We start from the raw sequence: 17390 nt of genomic DNA, 5'->3' as shown, positions 1-17390 counted from the left end.
GCCACACGTCTCTTTATATATCCCCAAGGATTTTAAACCCTAAACACCATTAACTGTGAATGCAAAACAGAAAAATCAATTTTGTCTGTACCTTCTCACCGTGCTGTTGCGTTATCTATGACTATTTGGGCTACTCAGCTATATCACACAAGTGCCAGAATTTAGATGGCGAGTACAAAAACACTAACAAATTATGATGGAAAAATACAGTCAGATGTGTATGAAATTTAGTTTGAAATTATTTCTGAAGTGAAAGATAAGCCTTTAATCTTACTTCCCATTTAAAAAAAACTGTTATTATAAAGATTAAGCAGTCCCTCAACTGACAGCTATAACAATAACATTGATAGCTATCATTTTAAACAAACTTGGACAACCGCTCAATCTTGGTTACGAATTTCAAAGTCATCTCATCTAGATAATTCAGTGCCGAACTTTTAATTAAAGAAATATCTAGTATAAATGAACTCCTTACTTTAAATAATAACATAGGTTTGCCATAATTAAGTCTGTTCTGAATACTTGTATAATATCGTTAAAATTGTTGTATTAACATATTCTTTCTCGTTTATTTATTTCTCTTTTAATTTATTTCATCTCTTTACTCTGTATTTTAATGACTCTTTAGAAAATGTTTGAACTTTTGTAACTAATATTTTATCCTGTTCAATAATTTTTTTAAATGAAAACGGAATGTACAGCTACTCAAGGGATATCTGTGCTAGCCGTCCCTAATTTAGCAGTGTAAGACTAGAGGAAAGGCAGCTAGTCATCACCACCCTCCGCCAACTCTTAGGCTACTATTTTACCAACGAATAGTGGGGCTGAAAGGGCGAGTATGTTTGGCGCGACGTGGATACAAAGCCGTGACCCTTAGATTACGAGTCGTACGCCTTAACACGCTTGACCATGCCGGGCCTTTTTTGAAAGAGAGAAGATTATTGAAAATATATTATCACTGTTCTAACATTTGTGAAACTTTTGGCGCACAATGTCTTAACGGTTACTTTAGACTTATAATATCCATTTCAAATTCTTATTTTATATTATATTATTTAAAATTATTTTTCAACAAAGATATTATACTGTAGAAAGAAAGGACGTATTCTATATAATTTTATATGTGAAAAATATACCGCTATATCTTTCTAGGTTTGTTTTCATTCTCACTGCCTATTCATCATGTTTTCAGTGCCTATTTTTAAAATTATTGAGTTAATCAATTATCGGTAGTAAACATATTGTGATTCACTTTCCAAGTTATTATAGATGGCAGTAGTTTGATAGATTTTTCGGTCATGGGAATTTCTTAAATTAGAGGTATTGAGAAAGTGAAGATTTAGTTTATAATCTAATTGCAATTTGTATTGTAAAACGTTATTATCATTTATCATTACACGAATACCTAATAATTTTATATTATCACAGAAAATTGTTATATTTCAAATTAGCGTTGATAGTTAGATGTTAATGTGAAGTTATTAATAAAAAACTAATAAGTAGAAAACTTGAGGAAGATAGTTTAGATTGAAATATAATATATAGTAGTTAGTACTAATAGTTAAATTGTGTACTTTACACAGTAACATGGAATTTATAGCTACTGCGACGTAACTTTTTTTTTGCCATCCGTGTCTTTCGAAAGTTTCGTTGTGTGTTTTATTGGTAGTAATGTTATGTAATAATTATTGTTAGTTTGATTGTTGAAATTTTGGAAAACTAAAGTTAACGTAAGCTACAACTAACAGTTAATCGTAACGTCAAAGAAAAATGCAGTTTGAGTGACTTTTATGGATGAACTATATAGTCAGGTTTCTACATAAAAGTACAAGATCAGAATAGGTCTGTTGTTGGAATTGAGATATGAAAATTAAGGTAAGTTAAGTTTAGGCTAACTGCAAAGTGAACATTGACAGTGTATCAGTCTGAGTGAATGTCAGTGCTAGTATGAGTTAATTTTATTTCTAGTATTATTAGTAATTAATAAAGTGTATAATTTATGCTGTAGCTTAAACTTAAGTTTATGACTCGCAAATATAATATATAATACAGTGCATAGAATTAACCTTACTAATAAATATTAATATAAGGGAAAGTGACTAATTTTGGGTTAAGTTTATGAAGTAGTTTATTATTAGGTATGCATAATTGATTATACATTACATACAAGTAATATTGTTATACTATTGGTCATATGGTACTTTGCTGTTTGTGTCCATCTCACTAAATGGTCTAAATCCTTTAATAAAGTAATAGCATCCTCTTTAAAGCTAGTGACACTCAAGACCTTAATATCATTAGCAATCATGAGTAATTTACTGGCCATTTCTTCATCTATGCCATTGATGTAAATCAAAAAGGGAAAGGTCCACACTTGTGACATTAATCTAGTTTGATTGAACTCCATTTATTACAATTCTCTGTCACTCTTCTATCTAATTAGTTAATTTATCCTCCATGGCTAAAAAGATGTATCTATGTTTTTTTTACAAGCCTTTTATGTGGCACCTTGTCAAATCTAAGCTTTGTTAAATGACTTTGCAAAGCATCTTTTAACAGACTTTCCAGAACTTTTCCCACAACTGATGTAAGACTAATGATTCCATAATAACTGGGACAATTTTTATCACCTGCCTTGAAAAGAGAAGTTACATTAGGTAACTTCCAATCCTCTGGTACCTGTCCACTATTAAAAGGCTGACAAAAAATAGTAGCAAGTGGTTTACATATCCAGCATGTAACCTCCTTCTAAACCCTTGAGGAAATATTATCTTGCCCAGGAGCCTTATTATTTATAGAATTCCCCAATTTTTGTTATCCAGCTCAGAATTAATGAGGTCATGTTGTTTCCACCTATTTATTGTTCAAGAAATGGAATGCTGAATAAATCTTCACTAGTAAAAAACTGAAGAAAAAAACAGAATATCCCAGCCATTTCATAATCATCAGATATGAGCTTTCCTCTCTCATCCCTCAAGTGTCCTACATCCATCTTAATGTTTGGTTACTGTTTAATGAATTTAAAGAAATCGCTACTGTTAATTTAACATTTTCAGCAAAACATTTCTTGTATATCGTTTTTGGTGTCCCAATTTCCTGTTTCACCAACTTTTATTATTGATCTCTAATAATTTTCTAAGTTTCCTGTCAAACCAGTCAATTTAAATTTCTTAAATATATGATGCTTTTCTTTAATCTTATCTCTTAAACATTTTGTGAGCCAACCTGATTTTTTTTGCACCTACCATTTTTTTTCTCTGAGGAATATGTTTACCTTGATTGTTTTTGAATTTTGCACAAAGCTACTCGAGGGCTATCTGTGCTAGCCGTCCCTAATTTAGCAGTGTAAGACTAGAGGGAAAGCAACTAGTCATCACCAACCACCGCCAACTCTTGGGCTACTCTTTTACCAACGAACAGTGGGATTGACCGTACCATTATAATGCCCCCATGGCTGAAAGGGCGAGCATGTTTGGTGTTTACCTTGAATATTTAAAAATTTATATTTGATACTTGGTCACATCTGATCAGTCTCTCTAAATAATTCAGCTACCCAATTCACAACAAATAATTCTTGTTACAGCACTTCAAAATTTGCTCTTTTGAAATTTTAGCCAAAATACCATTATTCCTTATCTCTGCATGCAGCAAAATATTGAATCTAATACAGCAGTGATCACTTGTATCCAGGTGTTCCTCAATTTTCACCTTCATGATCATTTTTATATTTGAAATTAACAATAAATCTAAAATTCCATACTTCTAGTAGATTCCTTGACCAGTTTGTGAAGAAAACCATCTTGAACAGTTTCCAAAAACCTCTCTTCCTCATGGTTTTAACTGTAACATTTCCAAATCTATGTCTGAAATTAAAATCGCCCATAATTATGACTCCATTAACAACTGAAATATTAATCTCACTGTAAAGTTTCTCACTGATTTCATCAGTGATGTTTCTTGGTCTGTAACAAATTCCCACTAAAAGTATTTTCTGTTTATAAACCATTAATAGAAAAAAATGGATTCAGTCTCCTTTTTATTATCTTTAATATCCTTAACTTCAACAGGATGTAACTCACACTTTACATACAAGAGCCACTTCTTCCCATCTACTTAATACTCTGTCCCTATTAAGTAACCAGTAACCCTGTATTTTGAAGAAATGTCTGTTATTAAAATCATCTATATTTAACCATGTTTCAGTTTTTCCCATTATATCAAAATCCTCCATTTCTACCTGTGCTCTAAAGCCATTTATTTATTTCTTATACTTCCAGCATTGCCACAGTAACAATTAAGCCTACCTTTGTAACCACTTTTCTACTAATTTCCTGTGTTAAACTTTTCTTTAAATCTTATTTTTTATACATTTATTTTGTCCTGATTTTCACAATTATTTATTACTACTTTAAAACTTCCCTTGTAGCTAAGTTAATAGCTGTAATAAACAAGTCAGACCCCAACATACACAAGTATAAACCATTCATTAAAACAGCTCTCTTCTTCCATTGAAGTGATCCCACAAATCCAGCAGCCTATCTGTTCATGTTTACATACTAACTTAAGCCTGCCAATTAACCCCAGTGACCTACTTATATCTTCATCCCCATGTTTAATTCTGGGTGATATATTTAGCAAAATCAACTTATGGCCTTTTTAAATGTCTTTATCAACCTTTTGCACCTATGTAATAGCTCCTCTGACCTAACTTTCCTCAATCGTTAGTCCCAAGGTGCAAAACAAAAACTGCATCTCTAATAATCCCCTTTATTATATCTCTTGCTGTGTCCTGCACTTTCGAAAAGCATAATCTAATACTTTTCACCTGGTTTACTTCACAGACTATCCTATTTACCTGCCCTGTCCAAAAATCAATAATTGTAAGAAGTTCTATCATTCTTGTATATCTCTGTCCATTTTGTTTTCCTTTCCCTTTAGTTGTTTCATGGCTGCAGAAATCAAGGACTGAAACCTAGAGGTCAACAGAATAGGGTCATTAAAGTTGGATCCACCACTTCTAGCCCTAAAACAGAGATGGTAAAATTAAACAATGTCATAAGTCCTTTTTGTCAATAGCTTGAATTTCTTTTCAATTTTTTTTTTTAATTTGTGGATGACATGTCCAGGAGATGAATGTCTGGGTTTATTGTGCTGCATAGTAATCTGCCCTCACTAGTTCTTACCAGTACTTTGTATTAAATACTTACCTGCTCAGTAAACTGGAGATTTTCACTGATGTTATTTCATCCTAGGTATTGAATTTTTATTCAAATACTGAGGTCTAGAATCTTTGATCAGTTTATTTTCTCTTTTGGAAGGCTGATTACAAGATGTGCATTTATCATAAATGTTTTTTGTGTGTGTGTGTTTTGTAAATGTGTAAAATAACCAAGCAGCAACCTCTGTTTTATGGTGTATAATGTAGAATTTGACCAACCAAGATTTAAAGTTCTCAACTCTAATCTTGTTCAGTAAAGGCAAATAACATTTAAATACTGTCTGTTGCTCGTGGTTTCTCTTATAAAATCAGTTTCTGACATCAGAGCTCATTATACTGAGTATTATATCATCTTGCCTATACTGGCTGGTTGTGTCACCTAGATTCGACTGTTTAATCACATCACTTTGATCTGTATGATGTCAGTGTTGGTCAGTAACAATGATAAATTCTCAGAGTGAAACTGACCATTTTCAGCACTTTATCCTTAATTGGTCTAATGTTGATAACCCTGAAAAACATTTCACTGGTTTTGTCATTATTCAACTTATGGTTTAACTTTCAACTAATTAATATGAATATTAACAAGCTCTTATATATATTAGCTTGTTATCGAACCAGTTACTGAGCAAAACACCTCGTTGTACTACAACAATGTTTATACTGTCTTCCTTTGCTGGACAAGTTAAGATTCAATTGTTTGGAATTACAAATATTACTTTGATACCTCTATAAAAGTTTTCTAGAGCTAATATCTCAGAATATCCTTTGAACTAATACTTCTTAAGTTTGTTAGTGTTTGTAAAAGTTTGTGTCTATTAAAATGTATGCAAAGAATAAATTATTTTCATGAATAATATTTTATTAAAACTTGATAGTTTTATAAGTTTTAGAACTCTTAATGTGTATTTTAAACTGTCAGGGGAAGTTTTAATCAAGTTACAGTGTGTACTGTTTTGATAAAAATATTTGTGTTGCATCCGTATTAATTCAAGTGGGAAAACTAAAAGGGTGACACTTTTTCAGAAGCTAGTTACAGAAAGCCGTATTTATTTTAATTATTTCCCTATTAAGGTACAACGTACATGCATGTCACCGTTAGTGCTTGATACGAAAATCAAGTATAATCCAACAAGCAACTCATTTGCCGGTAGCAAATGTCCAAAGTTCCTAATGGTTGACATACGTTTATCATATGACGACTGATAACACTGGAAGAAGCAAGTCCTTTGAAGCCCTCTACCACACAGGTTTCCTGTTGTTATCAATATATACAATTCCTCTATCAGCTTACTGGCTTGTAGCATGTCCCTGTATCTTACCTGACTACGATAAGTGTGAAAGCCAGGTGTTGGCCTAACCTACCATCAGTTTCGAGCAGAGTGGTTAAGAAAGAACCATTTTTTCAGCAAGAAAGGTGTCAAGAAAAAACCCATCTACAATATCTCTGAGGTATAGCAGATTTTTATAAACCTCGAAGTGGTTGTTAATTCATAACCTGGAATAATTACTTTTTCCATGAAGCTTTCTGGAATATGAGATATAGTGTTTGATTAATTATTTTAAGCTCTGTTATAACCAGTGATTATCAATATAGTTCATATATTGTTTGGATTTTACTAATTTTTTGAGTTCATAATATTCTCTAATTAGAAGAAAAAAGGATAATTTACAGAACAAGCAAATTTTACTTTTGTTTAAATTGAACATTTAATAGTATGTAGTTGGCTACTTATTCACACACATATGTTTGCCATAAAAAGTTGTAAATTGTTTTCGTTCATTTGTCTTGTTATAAAATAAAAAACTAGAATGATTTATATCATAACGTTCATTATGAAACTTCTTGTAGGTTGTGAAAGTTTAATTATTCATGTTAAAAACAAACGTCTAACCATAATCATTTTTAAATTGTTTTTCTTACTTGAAATATAATTTTGTGTGTGTGGATATCTATGTGAAAATTAATATAATAATTATTGAACCACAGGTAGGTTAGTCAAATGTCAGTGATATTGTGGTAATTTTTATGAAGTAGTAAAGTCACAGTGTGTAACTTAGTATCAGGTAATAAAAACATTCTTAGCTGTATGCTAAATCTATAGTGCAAGTATAGATACCAAGTATGTACTAGATATTGCATATCTATAGCTGAGTGTTTGTTGAGTCTAATATAATCTGAAGTATTTAGGAGATTATGCCAGAATGTTTGTTAAACCCCACACAAGTATATGGGTATTTAGCTATGCAAGATGTATATGACATTTCAAACTAACACACCATTATCTTTTGACAGTTGTGTTGAGGTAGGTATTTCACTAAAACCCATAAATACAATGTTTTTATTTATTTTTTTCAGAAATTTTTCCCAAATTTCTGTTTATCCATCACAGTTGGTATGCATCATTTTGAAAGATGTACTTTTTTGGCTTATAATCAACTTGTTACTCATCTTTTAGTATTTTTGTTTTTTTGAAGTAAATAGGGCCTCTGTTCTTTCACTGTTTACAGCAGTTTGATAAAATCAGTTTTCTACTAAATCAGAAATCATGTAGTTTCAGCTCTGTCTCTCTTTGTGTATATATATCATTAGAATGCTGTTGGAGTTTGTGGAACAATGTTTTGTCCTAGCCCTGCTCTTATAATAAATCTTCTGTACTGAGCTCTAAATATACTGGTTACAATTATTACTTTCCATAACTACTGCTTACATTTTCTATAAGATGACCATCTATCTTGTAGATTGTTTTTTAAAATAAAAAACTTTTATATTTTTATGTTCAGTAAACTTCAACTTTCAATTTTAAATAACCTGTGTATTTACTTTTTTTTCTTTCTGAGAATATGGTTGTTATTGTACCATCACTCATGTGATAAGTTAGTTTTGTTTTTTTACTTTGGTCAAGGGAACTGGACAGTTTTCAGTTTAATTCTGTTTTCAGCAGGGTGTTGAATCTTAATTGACATGTGGTTGAGTTTAATGTAAGAAATGTGATTATGCTGTGCTTGTTAAATAATAATTTCAGGAAAAAAAATTAGTTAACTTATGAAGAAATACAATTTTAATGTATAAAAGTAGATCTGTACCATAGCCAGTTATTGCTCTGTAGCTTTCAGATTTCTGATATATTTATATGGCAGGTTGAGTAATAATTTATTACTGTGTGGTTGAATAGGTCTACAATCAAATATCTTTTCCATCTCAGTGTGATGTTTTACCTCTCACTGGATTGAATGGAAAGCAGAGGCATGAAAAATGAAACTGTTTGAAAAATGCTTGTACATAGGAGTATGGTTAATAAACTTCATTTATTACTTAACACAAAGGTTATTCCTTGCTTATCGGCTAATTGTGACTTAAAAGGCTCTGTTTCTAACACATTGGGGTCAAGAAGTGTAGTTGATCAACATTGAGAAGTACGTATTTTTTATTAGTGGGCTATAAGGCAACAAACTATTGTTGGAAATGAGGTTTGATATAATTATAAAATATAAAATGTGGACCAACAGAAATATTTATATTTAATACAATTAACATAATTGTTTTATGTGCTTTCTTCTTTGAGGGTCTTATTCAGATAAACATTTTGGTTTGGGCTTCTGTTTTTTACTATTTATTTTAAATTGGTGTTTCTTTATAACTGTTTGTAGTTTTATTTCAATATCTTAAAGTTAATATTTTTTAGGTTTTCATTTTTTGTTTCATGTATATATACTTAAAATTGTTGTTATTTATTTACGTGTTCACTTTTCATACTACAGTGAACATTCTCTTAACACTAATTTCTCTTAGGGGGATATTAACAGGTACAAAAAATTTTGATGAATAAAAATGTCATGTTTTGCCACTGAATATGTGTATTTTAACAGTTGTGTTTTGTAAGATAAAAGAACCATTTTTGTCATGGCACTGACATAATTATAAAATTGTCAATTTTTAAAATTTTTTTCTTTGTTATTAGTTATATTAGACAAACTTGAATCTTTAAGACCTCAAATCTGGTTTGGAGGTTCTAACCAAAAGTATTATATGTGCTAAAATAATGAGAAAATGTATATATTTTAAAACTGCCTAACAGCAACTGGAAATGTAATTGGCTAGCTAACAGACTGTATGCTTTAACCAATCATAATAGTTTAAAGTCTTTTGAAAAAATCATGTACATTTCAATAAATTTAGCACCTTTTGTATATTATAATGTCATACAATCATCAACATCACCTACCTGAAAGTATAATATATTTTATTCAATCCTTGCTACAGTGCTGTACAAAGCCAAACTTCTAGCATAGAATAAGATATGCTTCAATAGCTTGAAGGCCTTCAAAATATTTGTATGGTGAACTAAATATTAACTTTATTAAAAAAAATAATAATAATAAACTAAGCCTCTGGTAAGTGTGATTAGAAGCTTCTTTATATATTTTTTGCATTAAAAATGTTAATTTCAATGACAGCACAAAAAAAGTAGGCTTTCTGTTCTGAACTTCCTGAATGTTATTTTTTCCAAATCATTTTAAACTTTTCTAATTTGTAAGTCTAAGTATGTTTTCTGCAGCACAAGTGCTACTGAAACTTCAGTTGTAGCATGACTTTGTGTTTGTGGATATACAATCCCTTTTATCAGCTTTATTTATTTTCAGTTTTTCTTTTTAATTTTGAAACACAAAACATATATAGGCAATATTATGGCAGGACATGCATGTAGTTTCATCTATTTAAGTATTGTATAAATTATATTTGACACAACCCGAAAATAAATGGTAACTCAGTAGCTTGTGTTTTAAGTGGTTTTGTTAATACTGATAAAACGAGGAATGATGAAAAAGATTGTTATTAATAAATAAAGTCTATAGTATAGGATTAGTGGAAGCTTCCAGATTACAGAAAAAAATATGCTTTGAATGTTTTTAAAAATCAAAAGTAAGCATAAATAAATATTCACAGCACCATGTTTTGAAATATTGTTATAGAAACTTATTTCATGATTTTTTCTTAGATTGTATGCTTTAATGTTTTGTGAAAAAATTCACTCGGACATTTTAACATCAAATTTTGAGATTGCTTAGTGTTTTTGTTTTGAATATCCATTATTTTATAGGCTGTAGTACTTTGTTGTAAGTTTATAAAGAGCTTTAGAAACTAAATACAAGCTAGTTTAGACTAACTTCCTTATACTTGGAGAAGAAAAGTTTGTGGTGGGTTTAAAAGAGCAAAATGAGTGTTGCAACAAGTTCAGATTGTTCTAATTTTATATTATTCAGGAGATAGATGCTTGTAAGAATCATCAAGACTCCTTTTTCTAATTTTTCTTTTATGTTTTACAAAGTTAATTTGGATTGTGCAAATGTCTTTAATGCTTTTGGTATAACATTGAAACAATTCTTATGCAGTACTCTAGGTGTACTTATTTGACATTCTCCACACGGGTTAAAGGCCATGTTATCTCATTTGTTGACTCTGATTCAAAATTATATTGAACTACCATTTCAGGAATTTGTATGAATGAGTTTGGTATCACACTGTAGATTATAATTTGGATGTTAGTATTATGTGTTGTTCAGTTTCTTAATTTAAAAGTAAATATTAAAAAACACACCTGGACATTGATTTTTTTTTGTGGTGTGTGGTACATTGAGTGCAACACTGGTTTGAATTAGGTGTTTTCAATACCAGAGTACAAAGTCTTTAGTTTTGCATGAATTAGAAAATCAAATTACTGATATTGAAGAGCTAGAAGATAAAAATATCTTATCTATTTGCTGAGTACTCGTGTACTGAATCAAACACAGTAGCCCTGCTCATCTCTTTCCATTTTTGGAAAGAGTCCCTTATAAACATATATTCTATATATAACATGAGAATAACCAATCAACAGCTGAAAAAGTTGTCCTGGTTGATTTCTCACCATTTTCAAGTGTTGCAACATCATCTCATTCTTCCAACACAAAACTTCAAGCTGGTAAGTTGAGTATTTAGTCTGCTCAAAAATTTCAATTTTTTAGACCAAAATACAGCTTAGTTACTAAGCTTGATAAATTATAGTAGAATTCTGTGGTATCAATATAGTAAGTTACGAAATTTTGATTATTTAAATTTATATAAAAAAAACCAAAAAATTATTACACATCCTCTACATGCAAATTTTATAAGGTTTAGCAACCTACAACTAGTAGTAAATTACTATATAACTGTTTGCTTTACTTCTTTATTTTCTGTATCTCGGAATGTTCTGAGATACATTTTTATTTCAAGTGGGTTTTTCATCATGAAGAATTTTTTATATACTGTTCTATGTTTTAAGTAAAACAAGTTTAAGAGCTTATTTGTAAATAGTAATAATGTGTGTATATACACACATATTGTATAATAATGGAAATTTGACTATTTTACAAAATACTAGTCTATTAAAACATAGCCTAAATGTCAGTTTTATACAGGGTGTTTGGAAAGTCACTGTGCAGTTTTGTTTGTTAATAAATATATAAGTGCACAGTGACTTTCCAAACACCCTGTATTATTGGAATGCAGTAACATGAGTGTACATGCACTGCATCATTGTAACTTCTGTATTGTTTGCCAGGCTGAAAGGTCAGTATAATAACAATAATTATATATAAATGTATAATGTTATGAAATTTAAGTTATTTAGTCTAAACATTTATGTTTTCATATTATAATCTGTAGTTATTCTTCAATGAAAAAGTCGTTTTATTTTCTCATTGACTGAATCCATATAGGAATTTGTTGGTGAAAATAATGAATAAAATATAAAGCTTTTTTCTTGAAATTTTTGATAACGATTTGTGAGTTATAAAGGTTTTAAATGTGAAACTTGAAAATATTCTAATGCTCAAAAGTATTTCTAATCTTAAAATGCAAAAAAAAGGCATTAGAGAAACATTCCTTAACAAACCTTTAATTCAATAAAAAAAATTGACATTTTGCATATGGAAACCTTCTAATATTTACTGATAATCTTCTAAATTTCATGAATATATTCTTAACAATTTAAAAGTTAGCATGAACAGTATAACAAGGTTATGAGGTCTGTCTCAAGGACCAAGCTCTTGCTGAAAGAGTTATGTGAGAAAGATATAAACTGCATAAGATTTCAGTATGTGAGAAACATGAAAGTTGGAAAACATTTAAAAGAAAACATTGTCATATATTTGACCTTTCAGTCTTAGTTACAAGATTAAAGTTCCAGTCTTTGTTTCATTATTCTGATTGAAAAATACGAGAATAGATGATGTGCAAAGTTTGCTGAAAATAGAGACAAAATCTTTCTCCCTAGTAGTAATTCCTTTTTATTAAACCAAGTCATACAGGAATGATAAAATGTTATGAAAACTGACATGGTAGCAGCGTGGGTGATATGCTGATGCTGTATGCATGTTGAAAACTGTCTGTGCATTAACAGAGTAGCTGAACATGATTTGAAGTTGGACATGTAGTACTTGATTTAAAGAATAGCTTGCATTGAAAATGATCATGGATTTTAGGGTGCTTGTGACTGATAAATTTAGTTGCTTAACTTAAAATGAATATTTAAATATCACAGTCTCAGTTTACAAGGATTAATTATTTATAGTGAAACATATTTTTAAAATTATAAGTCTTTGAATCATTGTTGGGGGAGGGTACAGTAAATTGAAACAAAATTGAATATAACACTAGAATAATTACACTTGTAAACGGGATATAGTGTTGAATTTATTGAGAAAAGTGAATAGCATTATATGCCTTTTTAGTGATATCATGTTGATACATCCTGTACTTTGGTTTCAAGTGCTTTTTTGTCTTTTTTCTTTGTCTATAAATCTTGACTACTGTATTTCCCAGCATTAAAGACGCTATTTTTTTTTCCCCAGAATAAGTCTCAAAAATTTACCCTGTATCTTCTAGAGCAAAGGTTACATTGTTCATAGGCCTAAACCTAAGCCTATAGGAAGCATTTGAATACTAAATAGTAATCCAAGCCCCTCTATACAACCCAGAATGAAATGTATAAGCTACTTAGAATTAAATAACAAATAAATAAATAAGCATAGATCACAGTACATATGGTGGTGTAATACTGGCACTCTTTTTAACTCCTCAGGTTTAGAATAACATTATTACTGATGATAATACAGACATTCTAGTGGTACTATGAGGTACACACTTTCAAAGGTAGATATGATAAGCATACAGCTCACAAAAAACAAGAAGTGGGCATGAGGATTTATTTAGCACAAGTCACTAAACAATCTAGAAAAATCTTGGCAAGATTGGTGGAAGTGTTGTGACTTTATACTTACATATATTTTTTTTTTCAGAATTTAGCTAATAAGAATGGGGATGAGTCTTGATGCTGGGAAGTATGATGTATAAAAAGTTGCATTCAGTATACACTGTCAAGGAAGTGAACGTATAAAATATTTGTATCTTGTAATCATGAAAACATTGACCATTGGGTCAAAAACGTTTAGAGAATTATCAGTTATTTAAAAAAACATAAGAAATTGTTTGATATAGTCAGAACATTTTCCATAAAACATTGATTATGACAAACCCACTTGAAATAAAAATATATCTCATTACAGCTGGTATGGATATTAACACTTTTATTGATAAGCAGAGAACAGTGTTTCGACCTTCCTAGGTCATCTTCAGGTTAACAAAAAGTTTGCAATTGACCATTGCCGGGCATATGCCACTCGTCCCTAAGATGTGCCTGGCAACAATCAGTTGCAAATTCTTTGTTAACCTGAAGATGATCTAGGAAGGTCGAAACACTGTTCTCTGCTTATCAATAAAAGTGTTAATATCCATACCAGCCATCCTGAGATACATTTTCCATAAATATTTGTTAACTATATTAGATTTATCAATTACAATATGGCAAGAAACTTGAGTATTAGAAGTATTTATTTAACTAAATCTGTTGAAAAGTATCTTTAAGACTTAAAATTAAAACGTTTTTTTAAACTTGGGCTCATTTCTTCCCTGTTTATTCCTAAGTGTGATGAGAAAAACTGATAGTTTTTTGTTTCTTTGTTGTTGTTTTTTTCTAGTGGTACAAATGTCATTCAGTCACTTTTTAATATACTTTTCAGGCTGTGTTGCCGTCATCCGGAAGAGCAGGTGGAACTTAGTCATTTCCCACAAACTATGGGAGAGTATAAAGATGGAGAGATGAAAGGATATCTCTTTAAATGGACCAACTATATGAAACGGTATCAAAAGAGATGGTTCGTGTTGTCAAATGGAATACTTTCATACTACAGGTGTGCATCTTTGTAAGTTACTGTCAGAAATAACTTATAAACAAATTAGATGTTAGTGAACCCTAAAGACAAACATATACATTTTTACACCATTTTAAGTATTTTATCTGTAGGAATCACAGTATTTTCCAAGCACTTCATTATGACACAGCTTTGGTGATTTTTATTGTAAGAAAAAAAATGGCAATTAATAAAATTGCTCAGTTGCAATTATTCAACACCAGGTTTCTCTTTTTGAAGAGAAAAATTGTTTTCACCCACTCGTAACTGGTTAACACCATCTGGTATTGAGCACACGTCTACATATCATCACACTTCAGAATATAAATCAGTGTAGGAATTGTAAAATTTTTTACCAATTTGTTTGAAACTAAAAAATATTTATGATTGATATATTGGAATTTTGTGACATTTACTTGTGTAATTGATAAAGAAAATGTCCAAACTTACATTCCTCCAAAGTCACAGGGAATCTTACCTGTGAACTATTCATTTAGTGATCTTTCTTGAAATTGTTCTTTCTGTATGAAAGTTTCTAAGAAAATTATTCTGTGAGAGTATATTAACAACATGTTTCTTTTGTGGTTTTATTATTACAGTTCTTTGTTCCTACCTTCTTATAATGTCTCAGAATGTAGTCTTGACAATTATTTGTGACAGCTTCAATGTAGAGTAAATAAAAGTGGTATGAATAGTCATTTGTGGTTACGTTTAAAATGAGTAGCTGTACTCACACTGAGATTAACAATGGGATTGTGTCGCAAGTTGAGAAAGTTAAGAGCAAACCTCAAACTGGTAATTTTTATGTTTTGTTAAATGACTTTTTCACTCTTGTAAAGATTTTCAATAAACAATATTTGTTTGAAAGCTACAGAAATGATTGTTTGACAATGCATCAGGTAAGCTTAGTTAAGTTTAATGAATATAGCAGGTGATAGCAAAATAGCCCAGTGAATAAATCTTAATTCATTGAATTTCATTATTACATGAGTGAGTAAAATAAATTGTTTATTAAAAATAATCTATATTAATTATATATAAATTAAACTTGATCAAAAAGACTCAGTTAGGATAATCTGATGTATTTTATCACAAAATTTTGTTATTACATTTGAGTAATAGAATTCAGGAGTTATTCTTTTTACAACATTGAAGCACAATCTAGAAACATAAGTTTAATTGTTTACAACAGTGAAGCACAATCTAGAAACATAAGTTTAATTGTTTACAACAGTGAAGCACAATCTAGAAACATAAGTTTAATTGTTTACAACAGTGAAGCCTGATAAAAACAATCTAGAAACATAAGTTTAATTGTTTACAACAGTGAAGCCTGATAAAAACAATCTAGAAACATAAGTTTAATTGAAATACTGTAATTTACTGTATTTATATTCATCTGAACTTTACAATAATGACAAACATTTACTATTTTGTCATCAGGAGCAAGGAGGAGATGGGCCATACATGTCGAGGAACTATCAACCTTGCCACAGCACGAATATGTACTGAAGATACATTGAGTTTGATTTTAACAAATAATGGAACACAGAACTTCCACCTCAAGGCAAATAGTGAAGTTGAAAGACAGGAGTGGGTCATGGCTCTGGAACTTGCAAAAGCCAGAGCTATCCGATTGTCAGAATTAGGTAAATGTTTTTAATTTTAATGAATTGTAATGTTTTATGAAATAAGCTGGCAAAGGATCTCAAAGCAGCAAAAAAAAGTTTTTAAATCATCTAAAGGGATGTAAAATAGTTTGTCAAAAAAAGTTTTTAAATCATCTAAAGGGATGTAAAATAGTTTGTCAAAATTTTGGTCAAAGTACTTTTACAGATTGTTTAGACAGATTGTTTAGACAGATTGTTTGACAGATTGTTTAGACAGATTGTTTAGACAGATTGTTTATTGACAGATTGTTTGACAGATTGTTTAGACAGATTGTTTGACAGATTGTTCAGACAGATTGTTCGACAGATTGTTGAGACAGATTGTTGACAGATTGTTTGACAGATTGTTTAGACAGATTGTTCAGACAGATTGTTTGACAGATTGTTCAGACAGATTGTTCAGACAGATTGTTCAGACAGATTGTTTAGACAGATTGTTTAGACAGATTGTTCAGACAGATTGTTTAGACAGATTGTTTGACAGATTGTTCAGACAGATTGTTTAGGCAGAGTATTCATGATGAAACTTCATAGAATGGATGGCAACTGTAGAGGATGAAGTTTCGAAACTCTTCTGCCTGAAAACAAAAGGCAGAAGACTTTCAAAACGTTGTCCTGTAGATTTGTGTCTCCACAATAGGTGGTAAACGTCCATTCTACAAAGTTTCATCACTGTCATGTATTAGCATCCAGTTTTACTAAATGCATTTGAGTGGTCATTACTTTCTCTGTTTACAGATTCAGATTTTAACTTTGTTAACTAGTACAACAATTGTGGTGTTTTATTGTGCTCTTTCTTTCAGGATGTGGTTTTCCCCTCCTCTTGATATCAAGTATAAAAATAGTCTTAAAATGGTACTTAGCATAAAACAATTTCAGTTTACTTACAAATTTAGTGTAAAGGATGAGTTTAAGGTAAGTTGAAGTCCATTGTTGGCTGTGCTGTTGACACAATAACTCGGAGATTACCATCTAAGTGCAGATGAGATCGCTGTGTTGATTATCGTCAGAAAAAAAAAACACCGACTTCCATAGATATGTTGATGTGAAAATCAAAAGCTCATCTGTCAGGATGTTCTTTGTGAACAGACATTTAGAAATCCCCAAGAGATTTTAATTTAGATTCTGCTTGAACAGTTGTATCACGACGTGATCCTGTGACTTTTTCTTGATCTACCATTGGCTAATGAGAAGTCTTGCTGCCATTAACTCTATTCTGTTCTTATTGT

At 30.5% G+C, this 17390-nt stretch overlaps 1 pseudogene across 1 annotated transcript in view; it reads left to right on the top strand.

The window, feature by feature from the left end:
* Window positions 1-1311: 1311 nt before the first annotated feature.
* LOC143253423 (oxysterol-binding protein 1-like) overlaps window positions 1312-17390 on the top strand; it is a 41442-nt pseudogene continuing 25363 nt past the window's right edge. The window contains exons 1-4 of the transcript XR_013029571.1: window positions 1312-1875; window positions 6293-6670; window positions 14321-14503; window positions 15935-16140. The product of XR_013029571.1 is annotated as an oxysterol-binding protein 1-like (transcript). The remainder of the gene's footprint in view (window positions 1876-6292; window positions 6671-14320; window positions 14504-15934; window positions 16141-17390) is intronic.

This window comes from Tachypleus tridentatus, chromosome 6, assembly GCF_004210375.1.
Source record: "Tachypleus tridentatus isolate NWPU-2018 chromosome 6, ASM421037v1, whole genome shotgun sequence".
NCBI classification, from domain to species: domain Eukaryota; kingdom Metazoa; phylum Arthropoda; class Merostomata; order Xiphosura; family Limulidae; genus Tachypleus; species Tachypleus tridentatus.
This window is presented reverse-complemented; position numbering and strand designations above follow the sequence as displayed.